General features: G+C 39.9%; 1 protein-coding gene and 1 pseudogene across 1 annotated transcript in view; one reads left to right on the forward strand and one right to left on the reverse strand.

Moving 5' to 3' along the window:
• The window catches only part of BCKDHB (branched chain keto acid dehydrogenase E1 subunit beta), a 257,499-nt gene that overhangs the window by 33,994 nt on the left and 202,124 nt on the right, over positions 1–21,381 (forward strand). The window lies entirely within an intron of this gene.
• LOC136150932 (UBAP1-MVB12-associated (UMA)-domain containing protein 1-like) lies at positions 11,900–12,527 on the reverse strand (annotated as a pseudogene).

Consider the following 21,381-nt stretch of genomic DNA (forward strand, 5'->3'; position numbering starts at 1 on the left):
GGGTGACCCATATTTATGTATATGTGACACATGTACATGTATATTTATTTTATCGGAAATTAGTTTGGTGACCAGCTGTGTTTTCCACACAGTGGTTATTAATTAGGTGAATTAATGGGCTCACTAGCCTCTGTAATGATCATCAGGAATGTCCTCCTTTTTTGAAAAATTAGTTTTTATTGGAGTATAGTTACATTACACTGTTGTGTTAGTTTCTGCTCTACAGTCAAGTGAATCAGCTGTGTGTCTGCACATCCCCCCTTTTGGGATTTCCTTCCAATTCAGGTCACCACGGAGCACTGAGGATAGTTCCCTGTGTGATGCTGTACGCTCTCGTGTTTTCTACCTTAAACATAGTGTCTGCTGCTGCTGCTAAGTCACTTCAGTCGTGTCCGACTCTGTGCGACCCCATAGACGGCAGCCCACCAGGCTCCCCCGTCCCTGGGATTCTCCAGGCAAGAACACTGGAGTGGGTTGCCATTTCCTTCTCCAATGCAGGAAAGTGAAAAGTGAAAGTGAAGTCGCTCAGTCGTGTCTGGCTCTTAGAGACCCCGTGGACTGCAGCCCACCAGGCCCCTCCGTCCGTGGGGTTGTCCAGGCAGGAGCACTGGGGTGGGGTGCCAGTGCCTTCTCCACACATAGTGTCAGTAGTGTATACTTATCAATCTCAATCTCCCAATTCATCCCGCATCGTCTTCTAACCTTGGTATCCATATGTTTGTTCTCTTTGTCTGTGTCTCTATTACTGCTTTGCAGATAAGAGAAATCTTTACAGTTTTCTAGACTCTGTGTTTATGCATTAATATATGATATTTGTTTTCCTCTTTCTGACTTACTTCACACAGTCTAGGCCCATCCACGCCTTTGCAAATGGCCCAGTTTTGTTCCCTTTTATGGCTGAGTAATATTCCCTTGTATATGTACTTCATCTTTATTCCTCTATTGATGGACATTTAGGTTGCTTCCATGTCCTGACTATTGTAAACAATGCTGTAATGAATAGTGGAGTGCATTTATCTTTTTGATTTGTGGCTTTCTCTGGGTGTGTGCCCAGGACTGGAATTTCTGGGGCATATGGCAGTTCTATTTTTAGTTTTTTTAAGGAACCTCCATACAGTTCCCCATAGTGACTGTTGTACTTTTTGATAAATTCCGTTGATGTTTTCTGATTCTGCTTTTATTTTCTCATTAAAGTATGAACTGGAAAAGTGCTGTACACCAGTACTTAGATTGTAGACGTATCATTGATTTTAGAGAAAAAAATACAGCTAGCAAAGGAAATGATAATGCTATAGGTTATAAAAATTATGAAACATTTCAGATTTAGAAGAGAATGATATCATTAAATCTTCAAAACTAACTTCTTTTTGACTGAGCATCAATCACTTGGGCCTTTAAAACTGTTTTACTTTGGGGACCATGTTATGGATTGTAATTTATGGTGTCTGTGTTTAGCTCTGCCTGAATATGGACCTTGAGTTATATCTCTAGCCCTGTGACTCATAGGTACTTTAAAAAGGGCTGATAGAGTTAGTGAATGTTGTTTATTTTCTGGTTAAAACAGGTCCTTCATTCTCTTGAGCTTTATTTTATTAATAGCTCTTCAGTTCGGACTTAGAATTGGTTTAATGTCAACTTTCTCCTGTTTACAAAGGGGAAAGCTCATTTATTTTTCATGCTTCTTTGTCGTGTTGTTCCCTCTGCTTCTGAGAAAAGGGCACCAGCCTATTTAGACAGGGACGTTTTGGCTATTTATAAAGTGAAGCAGGTTAATTGAAATTGACAGCTTGGTAATGTCCTCCTTGGTGAATGACGCACATGGATGATGTCGGTGTTCTGTGTGGCCTTCTAGGCAGGAATCTGCTGGAGGAATGTGTGTGCCTTGAGCTCTGGTTTTGACGTAGGTACTGGGTATGGATATGTTTTAGGAAACATCTCATTTCCATATAAATGAAGGAAGATTAAAAAAAGCTTTTTTTTGTTTTAGATGGTTTGTGCTGAAATTCCAGCTGTTATCACAAGGATGATGAAAATATTTCTTTTGACTTTCTGGATAAACAACTTTAGTTATTATTCATGCACAGTGAAGTCATTATGGGTTTATTCAGAAATACATTTTGTATTCATTCATTGGAATCTTTTTTTCCAGCATCAGCTATGTGTACTTTTATTTGAAAAAAATATGTGTTTTTGTATGCATTTCTCTAAACAATACTCTAGGCTCTCAAAAAGTTTTAGATAGCTTCACTTAATAAGTTTGTATAGTTTTATCAATAAGTATGTCCATTTGATTATGAGAAAAGGAAGAACCAAATAGGTCGTCTTCTTTCTTACATGGTGGAACTCTGGTTCTTCTTCTGAGACATAATAAAACATCAGTTTGACTAAAATGAGTTTTTTGTGTTTTTCTTTCCATGTTTCACTTAAAGAAGAGTCTTACTTAACCTTAGAGAGTTGTATAGTACCTATCCCCTAAAACCCAGGCATTCAGCTTACATTTGTTTAGATTTAGTTTCATGCAAGCCAAGGTGACTTTGTTAGTGGGAAATCGATCTCCTTAAATCACAATGATCATGCTCAGAAACAAAGTTTCAGCTTATGCATAAGTGTTAAAATGCCAGTGGTTGATATACCACTTATACTTGGTCCCCCATGGGCCTGTAGCCCTCATCTAGGTCAGTGCTGGGCGATTCCTGCAGATGCCCAGGGCTGTGGGGTACCGAGGTGGTTCTGTTCTGCCAGGGTCACGCGGTTAACTTTGTGGATCATATAAGGGTGTTATTCAAATGCTAGGTGAACAGCACAGAGTTCGGGACCAAACATCGGTTTGCTCATGCCCAGTCAGGATGGTGGTGCAGAGCTCTGGCTTCCAAGTGGACAGCTGCTTGAATAGAACCGCAGTCTCTCAGAGTCAGCTGGCCCTCATTTCTAGGCAGTGTCTTAGAAGGTCGCCCGGGGCTCAGTCCTTAACTTGCGCGGTCTCCAGGCCTCTGCACGTATACAGCTGCCGCTGCAGAGCAGTTTTGTTCCTCAATCCAGGAGCTACCCTTGATGGTCAGCCCTTCATTCCCACTCCTAGGATATCTTTTTATTTGTTGTTAGTGTTATTTTTTAATTGAAATATAGATGATGTGCTATATTATGTGAGTTTCATGAAATGATCACCACCATCACTTTGATCACTGTGACCATTTTGATCGTCTTGTGACCATCTGTACTCCTGGGATATATATCACTTGTTAGCAGTGGCTGGGCTTCTTGTGTGTAGGGCTTCTGAGGTGGCTCAGTGGTAAAGAACCCACCTGCAGTTCAGGAGATGCAGGAGACGCGGGTTCAGTCCCTGGGTTGGGAAGATCCTCTGGAGGAGGCCATGGCAACCCACTCCAGTATTCTTGCCTGGAGAATCCCAGGGACAGAGATGGTGGGCTACAGCCCATGGGGTAGCAAAGAGTGGTGTGTAGCCCTCCTCTGCCCAATGGTAAACCTCTCTCTTTGATGAAAGTGGGTGCTGGCTTCCTGCTGTGCCCGTTCATGGTCTTGCTAATGGAACAAGATAGTGATTTTTGGGTTACAATTGCTTGTCACAACTCTGCCACCATGACTGACCTTCCTTCCCTACCCCACCCCAGCCATCACCCCAGATGGAGAGATTACTCACTGTAGAGTGGCTCCAAGTGCTCTTGACTTCGCCTACCATGCTGAGTAGGCTCCTCCCGCTGGTGGCCTGGGGGTCTTGAAGACTGCTTATGGGCCCCTGTGCCTCTCAGTTTCAGCCCTTAGGGTTTCTTTGCTCACTCATGCCTCTCCACTCACAACACTTAAATCCCATTGATTTTCTAGTGTTGCACAGACATTTTCTCCGTTTTATTCTCATTACCACTGTCCTGATAATACTTTACATGCTTAAAATACTTATGGTTTGCAAAGCACTTGTCCATGCCTCTTATGTTTGATCCTGATTGGTAGGCAAGTTAGTGATTTTTCTCCTAATTTTATGAATGAAGAGTCGGAAGCCCAGTCTAAGATCACACACTCAGAAAGTGGTCGAACCACATCTAAACCTGTGAGTTCTGACCCGAAGCCCACATTTTTGACCACCTACTCGTATACTAGTATATATGGGTCAGGAAGATCCTTTGGAGACGGAAATGGCCATGCATTCCAGTATTCTGGCCTGAGAAATCCCTGGGACAGAGAAGCCTGGCAGGCTACAGCTGGTGTGGTTGCAAAGATTGGACACGACTAAGCTCCTGAGCACTTCTCATCTTTAGCTGCCGTTACTCTTTCTAATCTCTGTGTACTTCATCTGCCTTGAGTCACTTCCCGACTCTGAATTTGCACTTTATTTCTTGCCTCTGTGGCTTTGGTCGCTGTTGCTTCTACCTGTGCCTAGTGAAATTCTGCCCATTTTTCAGTGCCCAGTTCTAGCGCATTCTCTTTCATGAAACTTGGCATGATTCCTCCAGGCCTGAAAGAATCTCTCCTTCCCCCTCCTCTAATAACATTTCATTTTTGTATCTCTTTCCTGTATCATAGTTATTTATATTTGTTCTGTCTCCTTTTTACCTTGTAAGTTGTTTGAATATTTAAATGCTTAACATGCCTTAAATGGTATCTTATCTCTATCATTTATAGTACCTTGTATATAGCCAAGTTCATGTTGTGTGAATGTTTATTCCATTGGGGAAAAACACATTATATCAAGTAATTAATACATTCACTGGGTCAGAGTTAAAGTTCTGATGGTGTCAGAAGGATGCAGGGCTTGATATTACACCTTGCCACATCTATCTAATAACTTAGAAAGTTAAACTTGAACTATCTCCCTTTGTTAGTATATCCTCAGTTTATCCTACTTCTTAGGTATCCTAAGCTCATTTACTGAAGAACTTATCTAACTTGCAACAAATCGAGCACATTGTTCATCTTTAAAAAATTTTTTAAAAATTGAAGAATAGTTGATTCCCAGTGTTGGGTTAATTATTACTGTACAGCAAAGTGATTCAGTTACACACACACATATATATATATACACACACACCCTTCTTTTTTAAAAATATTCTTTTCCATTATTGTTTATCTTAAAATTTCATTTCAATGTTCCATATTTTTAGTAGCCTCCAACAGGTTATTGCTAATATTATTGCATTTCTTGGCAAACAAAAAATACAACTTCTGAGTCCCAAAGTCATTTTTATTTTACCCTTTAAGATTTCATTATCATTCATTAAAAAGTAAAAAATCATTTTAAGATTTATGCTGAGCTTCCAAGAGCATAGCAAGCAGGAAATGTTGAATTTAATTAAAATTTCTGAATAACTCCATCATGATTAAGATCATGTGAACTGTGATGGACATACTCAGTTGGAGATACTCAGTTGAATCTAAACTGATATGAGGACTTTCCCTGAAATCTCCCTTGTATCTAAGTACATGGAAATTATATCTAATTTAATGTAGATATAACTATAACTTTACTGCAGTAACATTTTAGTTTTATGCACGTTTGTAGATTTCATACTGCCTTTTCAGGATAGAAACATATAGAAATTTATGCAGAGTAACTGTGCTATATTGCAATGCAATTAATTATTGACTCAAAGTTTGAAGCACCTCTTTTAAAGGTTCTTGTAAAGATATTCTCATATGGTTTCTTGATCATTTTTAAAATCACTTTTTTAAAGATGCTTTTTATTTTACTTTGTTGTTGGTAAGTAGATTACATGCTGTGATGGCTCAAACCTGCTATTTTATTTGCTTTGGCTTTTGGAGAAACATCAGGGAATTTGAGGACATTGTTTATAAAGAATTTTTAAATTCAGATTAAATGTTCAGAATTATTTTGCCTCTGTGACTGTGGTGCCAGATAATTAAGTTCTAATTTGATATATTTTAGCATTGATGAGTTGAGTAATTTGCAACAGCACATTTAGGAAAGAAACTTCTCTAATAGAATGGAGCAAATCTTCATAAAGGAACCAAGGCATTTCTTGGCAAACAAAAAATCCAACTAAGTCCCAAAGTCATTTTTATTTTACCCTTTAAGATTTCATTATCATTCATTAAAAAGTAAAAAATCATTTTAAGATTTATGCTGAGCTTCCAAGAGCATAGCAAGCAGGAAATGTTGAATTTAATTAAAATTTTTGAATAACTCCATCATGATTACAAGACTCAGTTTCCTTTTTTGAAGATGTGGAGCTAGTGAGAAGATATTCAGCAGTGGTAGGATTTTTTTTCTGCTCTCTGCCCCTTTCATTTGTTGTTATTCTTTAGTCGCTAAGTTGTGTCTGACTCTTTTGCAACCCCATAGACTGTAGCCTACCAGGCTCCTGCCCATGGGATTTTCTAGGCAAGAATATGGGAGTGGGTAGCCATTCCCTTCTCCAGGGGATCTTCCCAACCCAGGGATTGAACCTGCGTCTCCTGCATTGGCAGGCAACTATACTCCAATAAGAGGTCTAAAAATAGAATAAAAGTGATTGCAGTTAAGATAGGAAAAAAAAAATTGAAAAGTTTTAGTATCAGTGATAATCTTAAAAAATAATATAAACATATCATCTGATTCGCCTGCTATGTAATCAGATATTGCCATGTGATAAAACGGGTGTTTGTGTTGACTGTGTTTGTGCTGTGTGAAGACCAGCTACTTCACAGTGTCTGAAATATATGAAGTGTTCACTGAGATTCAGATAACAAACTGTGCTAATATTAATAGCATCCCTGTGTGCCATACCCAGAGGAACCAGCATTATAGCAATAACACATTCAAGTCCCAGACAGATGAATTTCACAGATTCCATTTAACTTTCAACCGTTCATTAGTAGTTAGTACATCAATAAGTGAACACTGAAGAATTTTCTATACCTGATTCCAGCAGTAATTGAATATTTACACGTTTGATAAGGAGTTCACGTGGTTGTGATACCAACTTCATCTCAAAGTACCTTCCTTAAAATTAGCATTCAAGGAATGCTGTGGGTGTTTTTTTTTAGTATGAGGTCTGATTATCAGTTGTCAAAGAAAGCCATGAGGTTATATATATTATTATATGTAGTGAATTTAAGTGAAAAGGCATTTTTTCATTAGAATGATTAAAAAAATGAAGATTATATATAGAATCTGATCTGATGCTACATTGTTATAGCAGAAAACCATTATAAAGCCATGAGGTTATATATATTATTATATGTAGTGAATTTAAGTGAAAAGGCATTTTTTCATTAGAATGATTAAAAAAATGAAGATTATATATAGAATCTGATCTGATGCTACATTGTTATAGCAGAAAACCATTATTGTTATACTTCAGTTTTGCTGTTAACTTGAATTTAATTGGTTTTCAGGTATTTATTTTTTTGTATTTAAGATTTTTGCCTTTTTCTTTTAATAAGTGTAATAAATGCTGAGCTTAACTTTATATGTATTAAAATATATTAAAATTGATTTAAGTTAACATTAGAAGTACAGGAGAATATCTTTCCCTTAAAAGTTATCCATCTAGTACTTCATTTGAGAAATCGTGGTCTCTGATATTGAACGTTATTATATCTCAAACATAGATATGGGTTGGCTCATCCCAACCAAGTGTTCCCTATTTTGGTTTCTATTCGTTGATTTATAATTTCCCCAAATTTTGGCTATCATTTCTTATTTTAATATTATTTTGGTCATTCAGTTTTTTCATTTATAACACATTTAAAAGATGTTATATGTTGAAGACTATTTAAGGCACTAGAGATGACTGAAGATGGTTCTCTTCTTTATGCCTGGGTGAGCCTGTAGTCTTTTCACTGTCACATTTTCCCATTATTTAAATGAAAAATCTCATGTATGTATTATTACATATTGATTTCAACTAAACTATTATCTGCCTTCCTGGCATATGTCTGTGTTCAGAATGCTTGGTGGATCCTTGTTGAAAAGTTGTACTGAAAGTGTTAGTTGTTCAGTTGTGTCTGACTCTTTGTGACCCCATGGATTATAGCCCACCAGACTCCCTGTCCTTGGGATTTTCTAGGCACGAATACTAGAGTGGGTTGTCATTCCCTTCTCCAGGGCATCTTCCCTCAGGGATCAAACCTGGGTTACCACATCCTCATTGTCACAGACTAACTGCCTTTTAGCCCAGGCATGGTGGGTGTTTTAAATCTGGTCACTCAAGCAAAACTATTGAATGACTACTAAATTTAAACATTGTGCTAGGTACTACTGAGTGTTCAAAGATGAGTGGGATGTAGGCTGTATTCTCAGTACCGGAGCTCATGGATTCTAATCTGATCATTAAATCCTTGGAACTGATTTGGACTTTGCTGAATCTGGACATTGTTGGTTCTGCGCTTAGAGTCGTAGACTCATTAGTTACAGTGAAACTTCTGCATTTTATCTACCCATTCATTGAGTAAATCTTTACTAAGCACATTTTCTCCTGGTTGATTTTTATCTTCTTTAATTTTCCTGTCTCATCAATTGTAATAACCCAGATCTATTTCCCAGGAGTATTCAGAATATAATAGAGGTAGACTCTATAGGACAAGACACACAAACAGCACTTTCTAGCTATTGTTGCCTAGAGGCTACAGTTTGGAGAATGTTGCCATAAGATCATTGTAAATAGAGGCAAGCTTACTAAATCTGGAACCTTGGAACCTGGCACCTTCTGAAAGCAGAAAGGAGCTGTCCAGAAGGGATGCAGTTCCAAGGATGGCCTTGGCCAACTTGTGGGATCTCTGGAGCCATGATGACCCTTTTGAGTTGTCCCTAGTTGAGCTAAAATGATCAGTCCTTTATACTCACACTGATAGATTATTGGATAGTGGCCACCAAGTATGACCTTGAACTTGGAGGTTCGGTGTAGTTGAGGCAGTCTCTGAAGGGGTGACAGCTGGGGTCAGTTGCTGAGAGCCCTCTTAGGAACCGGAGCAACAAGTGCTTCACACGGGGGAGCTGGGCCGCACGCCTCAGAGTGCCCCCTCTGGATAGTACACCATGACTACTACCTTGATGCTGAGTGCTAAGTCAACGCTTCCGTTTTCTGGTTATGGATGAGTAGCCTAATTTAGGATGCTAATCTATGGCAGATTAGTTATGGCTAAGGTGAATACTTGGTTTATATTTCCCCTACAAGTTTCCACTTGTGTGTATTAGTTGTTCAGTTGTGTCCAACTCTTTGCAACCCTCTGAACTGTAACTCTACAGGCTCCTCTGTCCATGGAATTCTCTGATCAATAATTGGAGTGGGTTGCCATTCCCTTCTCTGGGGGATCTTCCCAACCCAGGGATCGAACTTGGGTCTCCTGCATTGCAGGCAGATTCTTTACCATCTGGGCCACCAGGGAAGCCTAAGTTTCCATAATATTCCTTACTCTAATAAAATGTTTTGGCATACCAAGGACAGTCCCGTTTTCCTGGGACTACTCAGGTTAGGACTGTTGATCGATTAACATCTGTTAATTATCTTTGGTATCCTAACACTCCCAGACATATTTCTGTTTGGACGATAACTTGTATGCTCATCTTGCTTAGTATGTTTAGAAAAATTTATTTACATATTTATCCTCTTAAGTCTCTCTGGCCTGTTTATCTAATGAATGCAACATTCTGCTCCTTTCTACCTCTTGTTCTAAAGAGGCAGAAGTGATCTGGATTAACTTTGTGTTTTTATTTTATTTGACCCACAAACAAATGCCTTTCATCTTGATTAAATTCTTCATCAGCAAACTTTAAACTGTGAAATCACAGCATATTCCAAAAAGTGTGTGATTAAAACTTCTTGTCATTAGGTGCTAAGTCGTGTCCAACTCTTTTTCAACCCCATGGACTATAGCCTGCCAAGTTCCTCTGTCCATGGGATTTTCCAGGCAAGAGTACTGGATTGGGTTGCCATTTCCTTCTCCAGGGGACCTTCCTGACCCAGAGATCGAACTCGAGTCTCCTGAATTGGCAATCGAATTTTTTACCACTGAGTCACCAAGAAGTCTATTGTGATTAAAATGACTGAAATGTATTTCCTGTGTCTCCCTATCCCTTGCCCCATTAAAATTGTATGGAATATGTATAATGACATTTATTTCCTGTGGTATATTTTGTATCTGAGTCACAAATGTTTGTGTACTTATTTATCTTTCTGTTCAAGGAATCTTGGACTTGAGCTATTTCTCTGATGAAGTTGATCTTTTTTTCTGGAAGGATAGTCTGACCTATTCAGATTTGTGTCCTGAGGAAATACTGGTTACTTAGAGACAGGCAGTTTTACAGCTGCTTTTTCAGAATTTTTTTTTTCAGTTTTTTAAAATTCATCTTTATTTAAATATTTTTTATAGACAAATTGAAATACTTATAAGCATGTTATAACGTGGTAGACATACATATAGATGAAATGTATAAATACTTCAGACAAAATTTAATACATATTAGACAAACCAAAACTTACATTTGGTGTTAAGGTATATTTTCATGAATATTGAAAAAAATGTTTTCACAAAAACTGCTATAAAATGTTCACATTTGTCTTACAATAAGTTAGATTTCCTACACTGATGTTTTATGAAAAGTATGTAAAGATCTAATTTAGTCATTCACCTCATATGGTACCATTACTTGTAAATAAAGCATATTTTTGTCAATAGAAATGTACATTTAACTCTTAATCTTGTAACAGTTTATCAAGACCATGCCACATTTATTAAACAAACATGCATGCCACATTAAAACTTAATTCATGTACTTTTGTGCACAGTGTTTAGTTTTGCTATGGCACTCTATCTTTGTGAAAAATATATTTAAAATTTGGCACAGAATCAATAAATTGTATTGGCACTAATCAGAACAAATGTGATTTACATTTTCCATGGCATAGAAAATACTCTATCACAATTTATCTCTTCCCTTTATAGTTTATGGACCAATGGCAGTTTTCTATTTTAGTCAGAATAGACAATGGCTATTCACAAATTAAAAGCCCTATCTAGGTGTTTTGCCTACATTCTAGCTAGAAATGAATCAGCTGTAGGTTTTCTGGCAGTTAAACATTTCTTTCTGTATTGTGGCCAACAAATGTCTAAATAAGGGCTTTATCAGCAATAATGCATATCATAAGCTTCCTTTCTCTGGGAGGCAGAGAGGTTGGAAGGAAATGCGGGTCTCTTTATGAAGAGTTTATGGACTGGAAATACAAGAGGGAAAGAGAGAAAATGCCAACTGAAGCAGAAGCAGGGGATGTTCTTGTAAAGCTGGTGAGAGCAAACCATGAAGTAGCGAAAAATAAAGACAGGAACCTGGGTCTCCATCAAGGTGGAGAAGACTGCCATGGGCTTAAGGAAAATCTGTCATTCAAAAGAGACAGTATCCAGAGCATTCTTGTCTCAGCAAACTACTATTGCTTTCTAGGAAAAGTAAATTTTCACACCAATGTCTAAATTAAGACTGAATAAATTAAGCTAACTGGCAATTTTTTTTTTTTTGGTCTGAATTCATTCATAAACACAGTGAAAGGAGAAAGGGGATAACATTAAGTTTTCCTCCAAACCAGAGAAGTCACACTCTGAGTAGAGATTTCAGAGTTGTGCTAAAAAAAAAAAATCTCAGTTCTTTTACACAGTTTTTCCAAGAGAAATGTGAGGTGCTATATTTTGAGAGACTGGTTGACAAAATCTCCTTTCAAAAAGCCTTGATAAATTAATCTTTGTATTTATTACTAGAGGAAAAGAAAGTAGATCTTAGGTTTAATTTTTATACAAATATGCTTTATTCTAAAAAAAATAGAGCAATGAATAATATATTATTATTTGCTTCACGATCCTTGCTTTCTGATGACCTCTAAGGGCCTTTACAAAAAACAGAGGAGGGAAATTAAATTGGCAAACTTTTAGTTTGTTAAGGTGCACACGGGCAAAACGATTACGATCCACAGAGTACTGAGTTTTCAAGAGTGAAATCATACCAAAACTTGGTAAGGTTTCGCTGACCTCATAGGAGAGTAAGTGTTGGGGAAAGTCACTGATGGTGCCCCGCCCGGCGCACGTGTGGGGCCAAGGTGCAGCGTGCATCGCTCAGGAGCTCAGCCTTTAGTGAGCTGTCCTCCAGGGTCTGGCCTGCCTTATTTTCCGTCTCAGGCCCTGCCACAGTCACACTGGGTGAGTGTTTCTTTGCCAGTTTACGTTGTTAATTCCTTGCAGAGGTGAATCGTGACAAAAATTCAAAACCAGTTCCCTCATTTATCTGTGGGTTTATCCCCCTGAGCTGTGAATGACCAGGCTCCTCCCAAGGCTGCTTGTCTTCTACGTCTGAAGTGTTGCCTCTTGCTGCCACTCTGTTCATGCGCCACATCTCCTGAAAGGACAAATCCTTCTGTCTCTGGTACTGACAGCTATTTAGATTCCGGAGGCTTTCTGAAGAAGTGAAACGTTGCTGCCTCTGCTGTTACCGGATGCTCGCGCCGCAGTCCCCCGTTATACCAGCCCCGGAGCCCGCCGCCTTGCTTCCGGGGTTCAGCTTTTTCAGAAAATTTTATTGGAAAATATTTCATTTTTACCCTGGGTAGATCTAATAGCGCACAGGACTACTTTGTTCACAAGGAAAACTAATTTAGAACTAGCTATGGGTTCCAAAGGTACTGAGGTCTTCAGTTTTTTTTAACCTACCAGGAGGTAGGTGGTTGTCACCTTAAGCCATGGCTACTTCTTTTTCCTAATTGTTTCTTTGCAGTCTTCTCACTGTTTCTGGCCTTTCTTCGTGGCTGAGATGTTGTCACAGGGGACGGGGTTCACTGGTGGACTCGATTTGCCCACTTGTGATTCTTTGGACAGAGAAGTCAGCTGCTGTTGTTTTGATGTTTGGAGTCATTTAGTAGATGATAACTTCAACAGAGAGTATGCTGCCGGAGATGTCCAACTTCTTAATCACATTCCCTTTACAAAAAAGAAAAGTTAGAAAGTGGTGGTATGACTTTATACTTAGTTTTCAACAAATGAGAAGTTGAAGTCATTTATTTAAATGGTCAACCATCTGTACTTACGCATTCTTCACATTTTCATAGACTCAGGGGATCATGGAGCTACACAAAGATATTAGCCTAAAACTTAAGCAAAGGTAGCAAAATATAAAAAATGGTATGCTGTATGAATATCTTTTCTTCACTTTTTAATTTTTAAAATTTATTTTTTTATTGAAGTATAGTTGACTTACAATGTTGCATTAGTTTCTGGTGTACTGCAGAGTGATTTAGTTATACATATAGATATATATTCTTTTTCATATTCTTTTCCATTATGGTTTATCATAGGATATTGAATATAGTTCCCTGTGCTATACAGTAGGACCTTGTTTTATCCATCCTATATATAATAGTTTGCATCTGCTAATCCCAAACTCCCAATCCATTCCTACCTGCTCCCCATGCCCAACCCACTCCCCCCAACCCCGGGAACAACAACAATTCTATTTTCTTTGTCTGTGAGTCTGTTTTTGTTTCGTAGATAAGTTCATTTGTGTTGCTTTTTAGATTCCACATATAAGTGATATCATATTTGTCTTTCTCTTTCTGATTTCCATTGCTTAGTATGATAACTTCTAGTTCCATCCATGTTGCTGCAAATGATTATCTTCTTTTCCTGCTACTGTATTATCAGTAACCATAAGTTTACCTGAAATATTAATCTTAATTATCTTAAGTTCAGTAAGATGTAATTTGGATGTTAATTATTCTTTTCTGACTCAGTTCAAGGCTCTTGGGCATTGAAGAGCTTTCAGAGTATGCATACGTTTTTCCTTCATGTGAACTCACAGCCACTAACCCCCTAAACAAACATTAGTTGAGTTTGTTTACAGTACTTTGTATGAGTCCCTCTTACAACACTCTTGGAGCCTTAGAAATAGATTTGTCCTTATAGCCTTTAGCTGCCTTTGAAGCATAGGAATTGCAGCTGATTTTAGATTTTATTTATCACTTGGTTGAATGTTTTAAATTGTCATGTGTTTCAGGAATATCCAGTTTTTGTACCACCTGACCTAAAGGCTGTGGTCTCTGTGAGATTATGTAATCACATCCTTAATGCGTATATATAATCACTACTTAAATGTACTGAATTCCAGAAGTTTGGTTCCAAATAGCAAAAAATTGAGTTTGGTTATCTCAGAAAGTAAAGAAACATTTATATAAAATTGATTTTTTTTTTCTTAAGTTTTTTTTTTTTTTTTTTGAATGTGAACTATTTTTAAAGTCTTCATTGAATTTGTTATAATATTGATTCTGTCTTATGTTTTGGTTTTTTGGCCTCAAAGCTTATGGGATCTTAGTTCCCCAATCAGGGATTGAACCCATATCCTCTGCATTGAAAGGTAAAGTCTTAACCACTGGACTATCGGGGAAGTCCCTAGAGTTGAATTCTAAATCCAAAGAAGCTTAACTCTTATTATCTAATTTAGTCTTTCAAAATAAACATTTATTGAATGTTTGCAGTAAATAATTCAATAATGTATTGATGGTCAAGTGCTAATGCTGTCCTTCCTTGTTGCCTGCTGACTCCGGGCCAGTCCTCTCTGTTCCTAGCGTGGTTCACCGCCAGCCTCACCAGCACTCCTGTCAGTATCCGCATGGATGCTCTTCTTGATTTTTTATCCTTTGCTCTAGGGATCTTGTGTTCCATCCTACCTTAGCTTTTCACTTTTATGGTCTCCCCCCAGGTATGGTCTGCCTACCCCAGACTGTCATTCCTAGTCCATCCATCCTCTCAATTTGAAGCCTTCTCAACTCTGACCTCCACCTCGAACCTCCCCAGCTCACTGCCTCTCATGCCTCCACTCTAACAATCCTTTGACTGCCTTGATCCTTGAAAGTCATGAATCCTGCCACCCTCTCACTGACTGTCACTCCCCTGATGACCTTTCTTCCCTTTATACCCACTTTAAATTCCATGCCACGATTTGCTTGGCAAAATTCAATGCTGGTTAAATCCATCTTTGTCTATAGCCTCAATCCTGAGCTGAATATTGTTGGAGCAAAACATATCATCTTGTCAAGTGAACTCACTTTCAGCTCAGTACTGGTGACCTTCAGGGCCCACCCAGGCTACATGTTCCCGTATGACTATTTCATATGCTTTTCTCTCAACACTGCCTCCCCAGAATTCCCTAGTGGTCCAGTGGTTAGGATTCCACACTTCTACCACAGGAGGCATGGGTTTGATCCATGATCTGGGAACTAAGATCCTGCATGCCACAGTGTGACCAAAAAAAAAAAAAAATACACTGCCTCCCCCATCCGTGTGTGTGTGTGTGTGTGTGTGTGTGTGTTAGTTGCTCAGTCGTGTCTTTGAGACCCCATGGACTGTAGCCCACCAGGCTCCCCCATCCTTTTCTTAGCTAATAGTCTAATTTACATTTTACTAAGATAGATGGAACGAATGGAGAGCGTCAGCAAACTCTCCACTGCATCTCTCTGTGTTCCAGCATCAGTACCCTCTACACGGCTTTCCCTCTGAATGCACATAAGGGCTCCTGTCACTCTGCACATCAGACCCCTTCCTCCTCGGTCACCATCTCAAACACATGGTTCCACTCATTCTTCCTTCTCTCCATGTCCTTAGTTTTCTCAGTCATCATTCCCCCCCCCCACTCATTTCTACCAGCCTGCAAATATCCTTCTGTTTCTTCCATCTTAATCCCTCTACTGATTTCATATTCTTCTCCAGCTAGCTGTTGCTCCTTTTCCCTTCTTTCCTCCACAGCAGAATTTCTCCAAGTATAATTGTTATTATTCCTTGTCTCCAATTTCTATTCTCCCGTCCCTCTTGAATTAGGCCTTTGTTTTCTCGTTTTCTCCCACCTGGCAGACACTGTTACATCCGGGTCACCAGTTAGAAAATGGTCAGCCCTCATCTCACTTTTATTTTTTTTTAACTAATTTATTTTTTATTGAAGGATAATTGCTTTACAGAATTTTGCTGTTTTTGGTCAAACCTCAACCTGAATCAGCCGTAGGAATACATACATCCCTCCCTTTTGAACCTCCCTCCCATCCCCCGCCCCATCCCACTCGTCTAGGTTGGTTGATACAGAGCCCCTGTTTGAGTTTCCTGCGCCATACAGCAATTCCTGCTGGCTCTATATTTTACTTTTCAGCTGACAGCATTTGGCTCAGGTCACTGTAGTCTCTTAGGATCACTTCATCTGACTTCTAGGCCAGCACGTTCTGCTAGTTTGCCTCCAAATTCTGGCTGTTTTTTCCTTGCCAAGGTTGCTAGTTATTTTTCAGATCTTGCCTTTTAAAAATGAATTGATTAATTGGCTGTGTCGGCTTTCAGTTGAGGCAAGTGGGACCTTTGTTGCATCACGTGGACTCTCTAGTTGCGGCGCGTGGACTCGTTAGTTGCGGCACGCAGACTCGTTAGTTGCGGCACGCGGACTCGTTGCGGCGCATGGACTCGTTAGTTGCGGCGCGTGAACTCTTTAGTTGCGTCACGTGGACTCGTTAGTTGCGGCGCGTGGACTCTAGTTGCGTCACGTGGACTCTCTAGTTGCGTCACGTGGACTCTCTAGTTGCGTCACGTGGACTCTAGTTGCGTCACGCGGACTCTCTAGTTGCGGCACATGGACTTTCTAGTTGTGGCGGTGCAGGCTCTCGAGTACTCGGGCTTCAGTACCGCTGTACGTGGGCATGTGGGGTCTTAGCTTCCCGACCAGGGATCCAACCTGTGTCCCTTGCATTGCAAGGTGAATTCTTAGCCACTGGGCCACCAGGGAAGTCTTCAGACCTTGTCTTTTTAGCACTGGGTTTCTCCTCTCTTTGTACCCATTTAGATGTACTTGGGAGTCCCATCCAGTCCCATGTTTTTTAATCTTCATGCTGAAGACTTACAACTCATACACCTAACAGTCCAATGAGCAGTGTTCCCTCTGTGTCTGAAGGCACAGCTCAGACGTAACGTCTCCACAGTGGGGCTGCTGATCTCTCACCTCCTCCTGCTTCATGATTTCCCTTCCTTGAAAGGTGGTAACTGTCCTCCGGCTGTCTGAGTCAAGGAGTCTCTAAATCCTCCTGAGCACTTCTCTGACTCGGGCTTCACACCCGTTTCCTCAGTACCTCCTTCTGACACTCTCTTTAGGCTGTCTATCTGGATGCACACCTTTGCTGCTCTTCTGTGTCATCATCTCTTGCTGGGGTGATTGCAGCCTCCTGTTACCAGTCTTGCTGTGTCCATATCTGCCTATTTACAGGCTGGTCACCAAGGACCAGCCAGAGGGCTCCTGCTGGAATGCGATTTGGAGGATGGGGTGACTTTGTTCCCTGACTTCCCTTCTTGCTCATGTGCTTACTGACTCATTCTCACAGGCAAAGTCAGAATGTTTACAGTGACTTCCCCCCAACAAGGCCCTGTCTGACTTCTCCCACCTCCCTAGCCCATCCCCTTCACTCTTCAACTTCATGTCTTCCCACAATTTCTGTTACTCCACACCAGGCCCCCTGGACTTGATAACTTGCCTCTAATATGCTGAACAGGTTCATACCCCAGGACCTTTGCACTCACGGATCCCTCTGTTCAGAACATTTATGTCCTGGGATGTATGCACAGTACGTTTCCTCACTTTCTTCAGCTCTTCCTTTAAATGTCATCAGACAGTGGTGCCTCCCTGATCTTCCTGGTTAAGACCACTGGAGTCTCGCATCCTCACCCCTAAACCCTCCATGCTTTCCTGTTCTCTCTAGCTCTTGTCATTCTCTCATGCACCATGTATTTTACTCATTTATTTATTTTGGTTAATTAAATTTATTTATTTATTTATTTATTTTTGGCTGTGCTGAGTCTTCATTGCTGCATGCGGGCTCTCTCGTTGCCGTGAGTCGTGGGCTACTCTCTAGTTGCAGTGCAGGGGTGTCTCATCGCAGTGGTTTTTCTTGTGGAGCACAGGCTCTAGAACATGAAGATTGAGTAGTTGTGGTGCATAAGCTTAGCTGCTCCATGGTGTGTGGAATCTTCCTGGATCTGGAATCGAACCTGTGTCCCCTGCATTGGCAGGTGGATTCTTAACCACCGGACTACCATGGAAGTCCTTTGTCATTTATTTTGTTTTTATTGTCTGTTTCTCCTGACAAGTAAGTTCCAGGAGGATAGGATTTTTTTTTTTTTTGGTTTTGTTTGTTGCTGTGTCCTCTGTGTCGAGAATAGAGTCTAGACAATATTAGGTACTTTATAAACATTTGAACAAGTATGTGAATTGTTTTAATCTTTTCAGTATTGTGAGCAACTTGTTGCAGATAATGGAACTGAGGCTTAGAAAGTGTAGTAATTTGTGGTGATAGTACTTAAACCCAGAACAGGCTTGACTGAGAGTGCAATCCCTATATGCATTAATTCACCCATTGAAATATGACGTGTATGAACTTTATGTTAGGTTATGCTGAAGCTGAAACTCCAATACTTTGGCCACCTCATGCAAAGAGTTGACTCATTGGAAAAGACCCTGATGCTGGGAGGGATTGGAGGCAAGAGGAGAAGGGGACGACAGAGGATGAGATGGCCGGATGGACATGAGATTGAGTAAACTCTGGGGGTTGGTGATGGACAGGGAGGCCTGGCATGCTGCGATTCATGGGGTCGCAAAGAGTCGGACATGACTGAGCAACTGAACTGAACTGAATTGAACTGCATTCTAAGGAAGTTACCAGTATTGTGCATTTTATTTGTGCTCTTACCCTCCATCATGACCTCTTTGGGAGATAATAGAAACAGATTTTTTAAAAATTTATATATTTTTTTTCTTTTCAAAACAAATTTTTAATACTTAGTTCTTGTTGAAGCAGTTTCTGTTAGATCATAGGAAGTTGTTGGAGAGAGTTATTAAACAGTTTCCTCAAACCATTTTGAAGTAAGAGCTGTAGGAAACTCAGCTTTTGCCTTCTAGCAGTAAAAAGGGCTATACTAATTGAGATGAAAAATATCTGAATCTGGGTGCTTGAAGCAGCAGAGAATAGGTAGGAGCCCTGCTCATCTGGTGATGGTGCTTCTAGTATTTCAGGGTTCAGGATTCTGCATTTGGCAGCTGGATCTGTGTTCATTTTCAGTTAATGAATTGCACTCGGTCAATGGAAGCCTAGCTTTTCAGCAGTTACCAAGCTACTTGCAGTCAGATGGAGAACTGATGAAGGATGGAGATCACGATTTTAGCAGATAGTCCCAGATCCCAATAAGTATGACTCATGCTATAAGTTTCTGCCGCTGCTTTGAGAGTACAAACTGTAGGATGTGTCTACTGGGTGTTTCCCAGCACTTCCCCTCTGTGTGGTTTGCTGTCAAAGGAATGATTGAACTGAAAGTGAGTTCTGTGCACCAAGAAGGATGGATATCCTTGGGTTATGGACATGAAACATGAATCCTGATCAATCCTAGATTCATGAAACATGAATCCTAGACTTTTGGTCCTCTGGCTAGATTGTTGGCGAGGCCATTGCTTATGTCTGGCTAGATCATCAGCTAGGCCATTGCTTATGTCTGACTAGCTCTGTGAAATGAGAATTTTTCATGAAAATCCTGATCCTGGCCAAGAGGTGGTGATATTTCAGGTGACAATTGAGTTGTATGATGCAGATAATGTATCCTGCAGTTTAATAGAAATCAGCTTCCAATGCAGGGGTCCAGGGCTCAATCCCTGGTCATGGAACTAGATCCCACATACTGCAACTAAGAGCCTGCATGCTGAAATGAAGATCAAAGATCTTGTGTGCTGCAACTAAGACCTGGCACCGCCAAATAAATAAATATTAAAAAAAGTAGTACTGAGTCTGTGTGTCTTCGTCTTAGCTGTCCCAAGTCATATAGCCTGGGGAGGTCTCCCTGGGGAGCCCGTCCCGCCCATGTTTCCTTTCCTTCAGGAGTTAATTCTTCTGTTCAGGCCTGCTTTTTGGCTCTCCTGTGCCTTTAAGTAGTTGTTGGTTATATTCTCTCCAGATTTGTAATCATTTGACGTGGGAGTGTTAGTGTGAAGAAAACTATTCTGCCATGACCGAGATTGGAATTTCAGTAAGTACTAAGTGAAAGTGAATGTGAAGTTGCTCCGTCGTGTCCGACTCTTTGCAACCCCATGGGCTGTAGCCTACCACACCCCTCCATCCATGGGATTTTCCAGGCAAGAGTACTGGAGTGGGTTGCCATTTCCTTCTCCAATAAGTACTAATGCATAGTTTTTTCATTATCATTCAGTTCAAAATACTTTTTGGTTTCCATTATAATTTCTTCTCTGGGACATGGGCTATTTAGCCATGTATTTAATGCTTTTTTTAGGCTTAAAATTTTTTTGAGGCATTGTCCTCTGTTTTCCCCTTCTCCTCTTGCCTTAAATATTTCCCAGCATTAGGATCTTTTCTAGTGAGTTGGCTCTTTGCATCAGGTGGCCCAAAGTATTGGAACTTCAGCTTCATCATCAGTCCTTCCAATGAATATTCAGGATTGTTTGCCTTTAGGATTGACTGGTTTGATCTCCTTGCTGTCCAAGGGACTCTCAAGAGTCTTCTCCAACACCACAGTTCAAAGGCATCAATCACAGAAAACCAACCAAAGTGATCACATGGATCACAGCCTTGCCTAACTCAATGAAACTATGAGCCATGCTTTGTAGGACCACCCAAGATGGATGGGTCATGGTGGAGAGTTCTGACAAAACATGGTCCACTGGAGAAGGGGATGGCAAACCACTTCAGCATTATTGCCTTCAGAATCCCATGAGCAGTATGAAAAGGCTGTACATTACATGACTTATTTATTTTGTAACTGGAAGTTTGTAACTTTTGACCACCTTCACTCATTCTTATTAACCCTCACCTCTACTTCTGGCAACCAACCACCCTGTTCTCTGTGCTTATCAGCCTGGGTTTTTGTTTTTGCTTCTTTTTTCCCTTCAGATTATACATATGAATAAAATCACACTGTGTTTTTCTTTCTCTGTCTGATGTATTTTACTTACCAAAACACCCTCTAGGTCCATCCAAAGAATGACAAGATTTCATTCTTTGTTATGACTGAGTAATATTCCATTGTATATGTGTGTGTGTGTGTGTATGTGTCTGTGTCTGTGTATCTATATCTATCTATCTATATGTGTCAAATCTTCTTTATCCATTCATCAATCATTGGACCCTCAAGTTACTTCCATATCTTGGCTATTGTAAATATTATAGCAGTGATCATGAGGGTGCCGATGCATGTATCTTTTAAAAAATTTGCTTTTGGCTTCTAGCTTAATCCCACCACGGTCTGAGACTAACTCTGTATGATTTTAATCTTTTGGGTGTTGATTGAATATATAACTCGGTCTGTGGTCAATTGGTGTCTATATTCTGTGTTTACTTGAAAAGAATTTGTATTCTTAGCTCTTGGGTGCTCTACGTC

This window comes from Muntiacus reevesi, chromosome 19, assembly GCF_963930625.1.
Source record: "Muntiacus reevesi chromosome 19, mMunRee1.1, whole genome shotgun sequence".
In the NCBI taxonomy this organism is placed as follows: domain Eukaryota; kingdom Metazoa; phylum Chordata; class Mammalia; order Artiodactyla; family Cervidae; genus Muntiacus; species Muntiacus reevesi.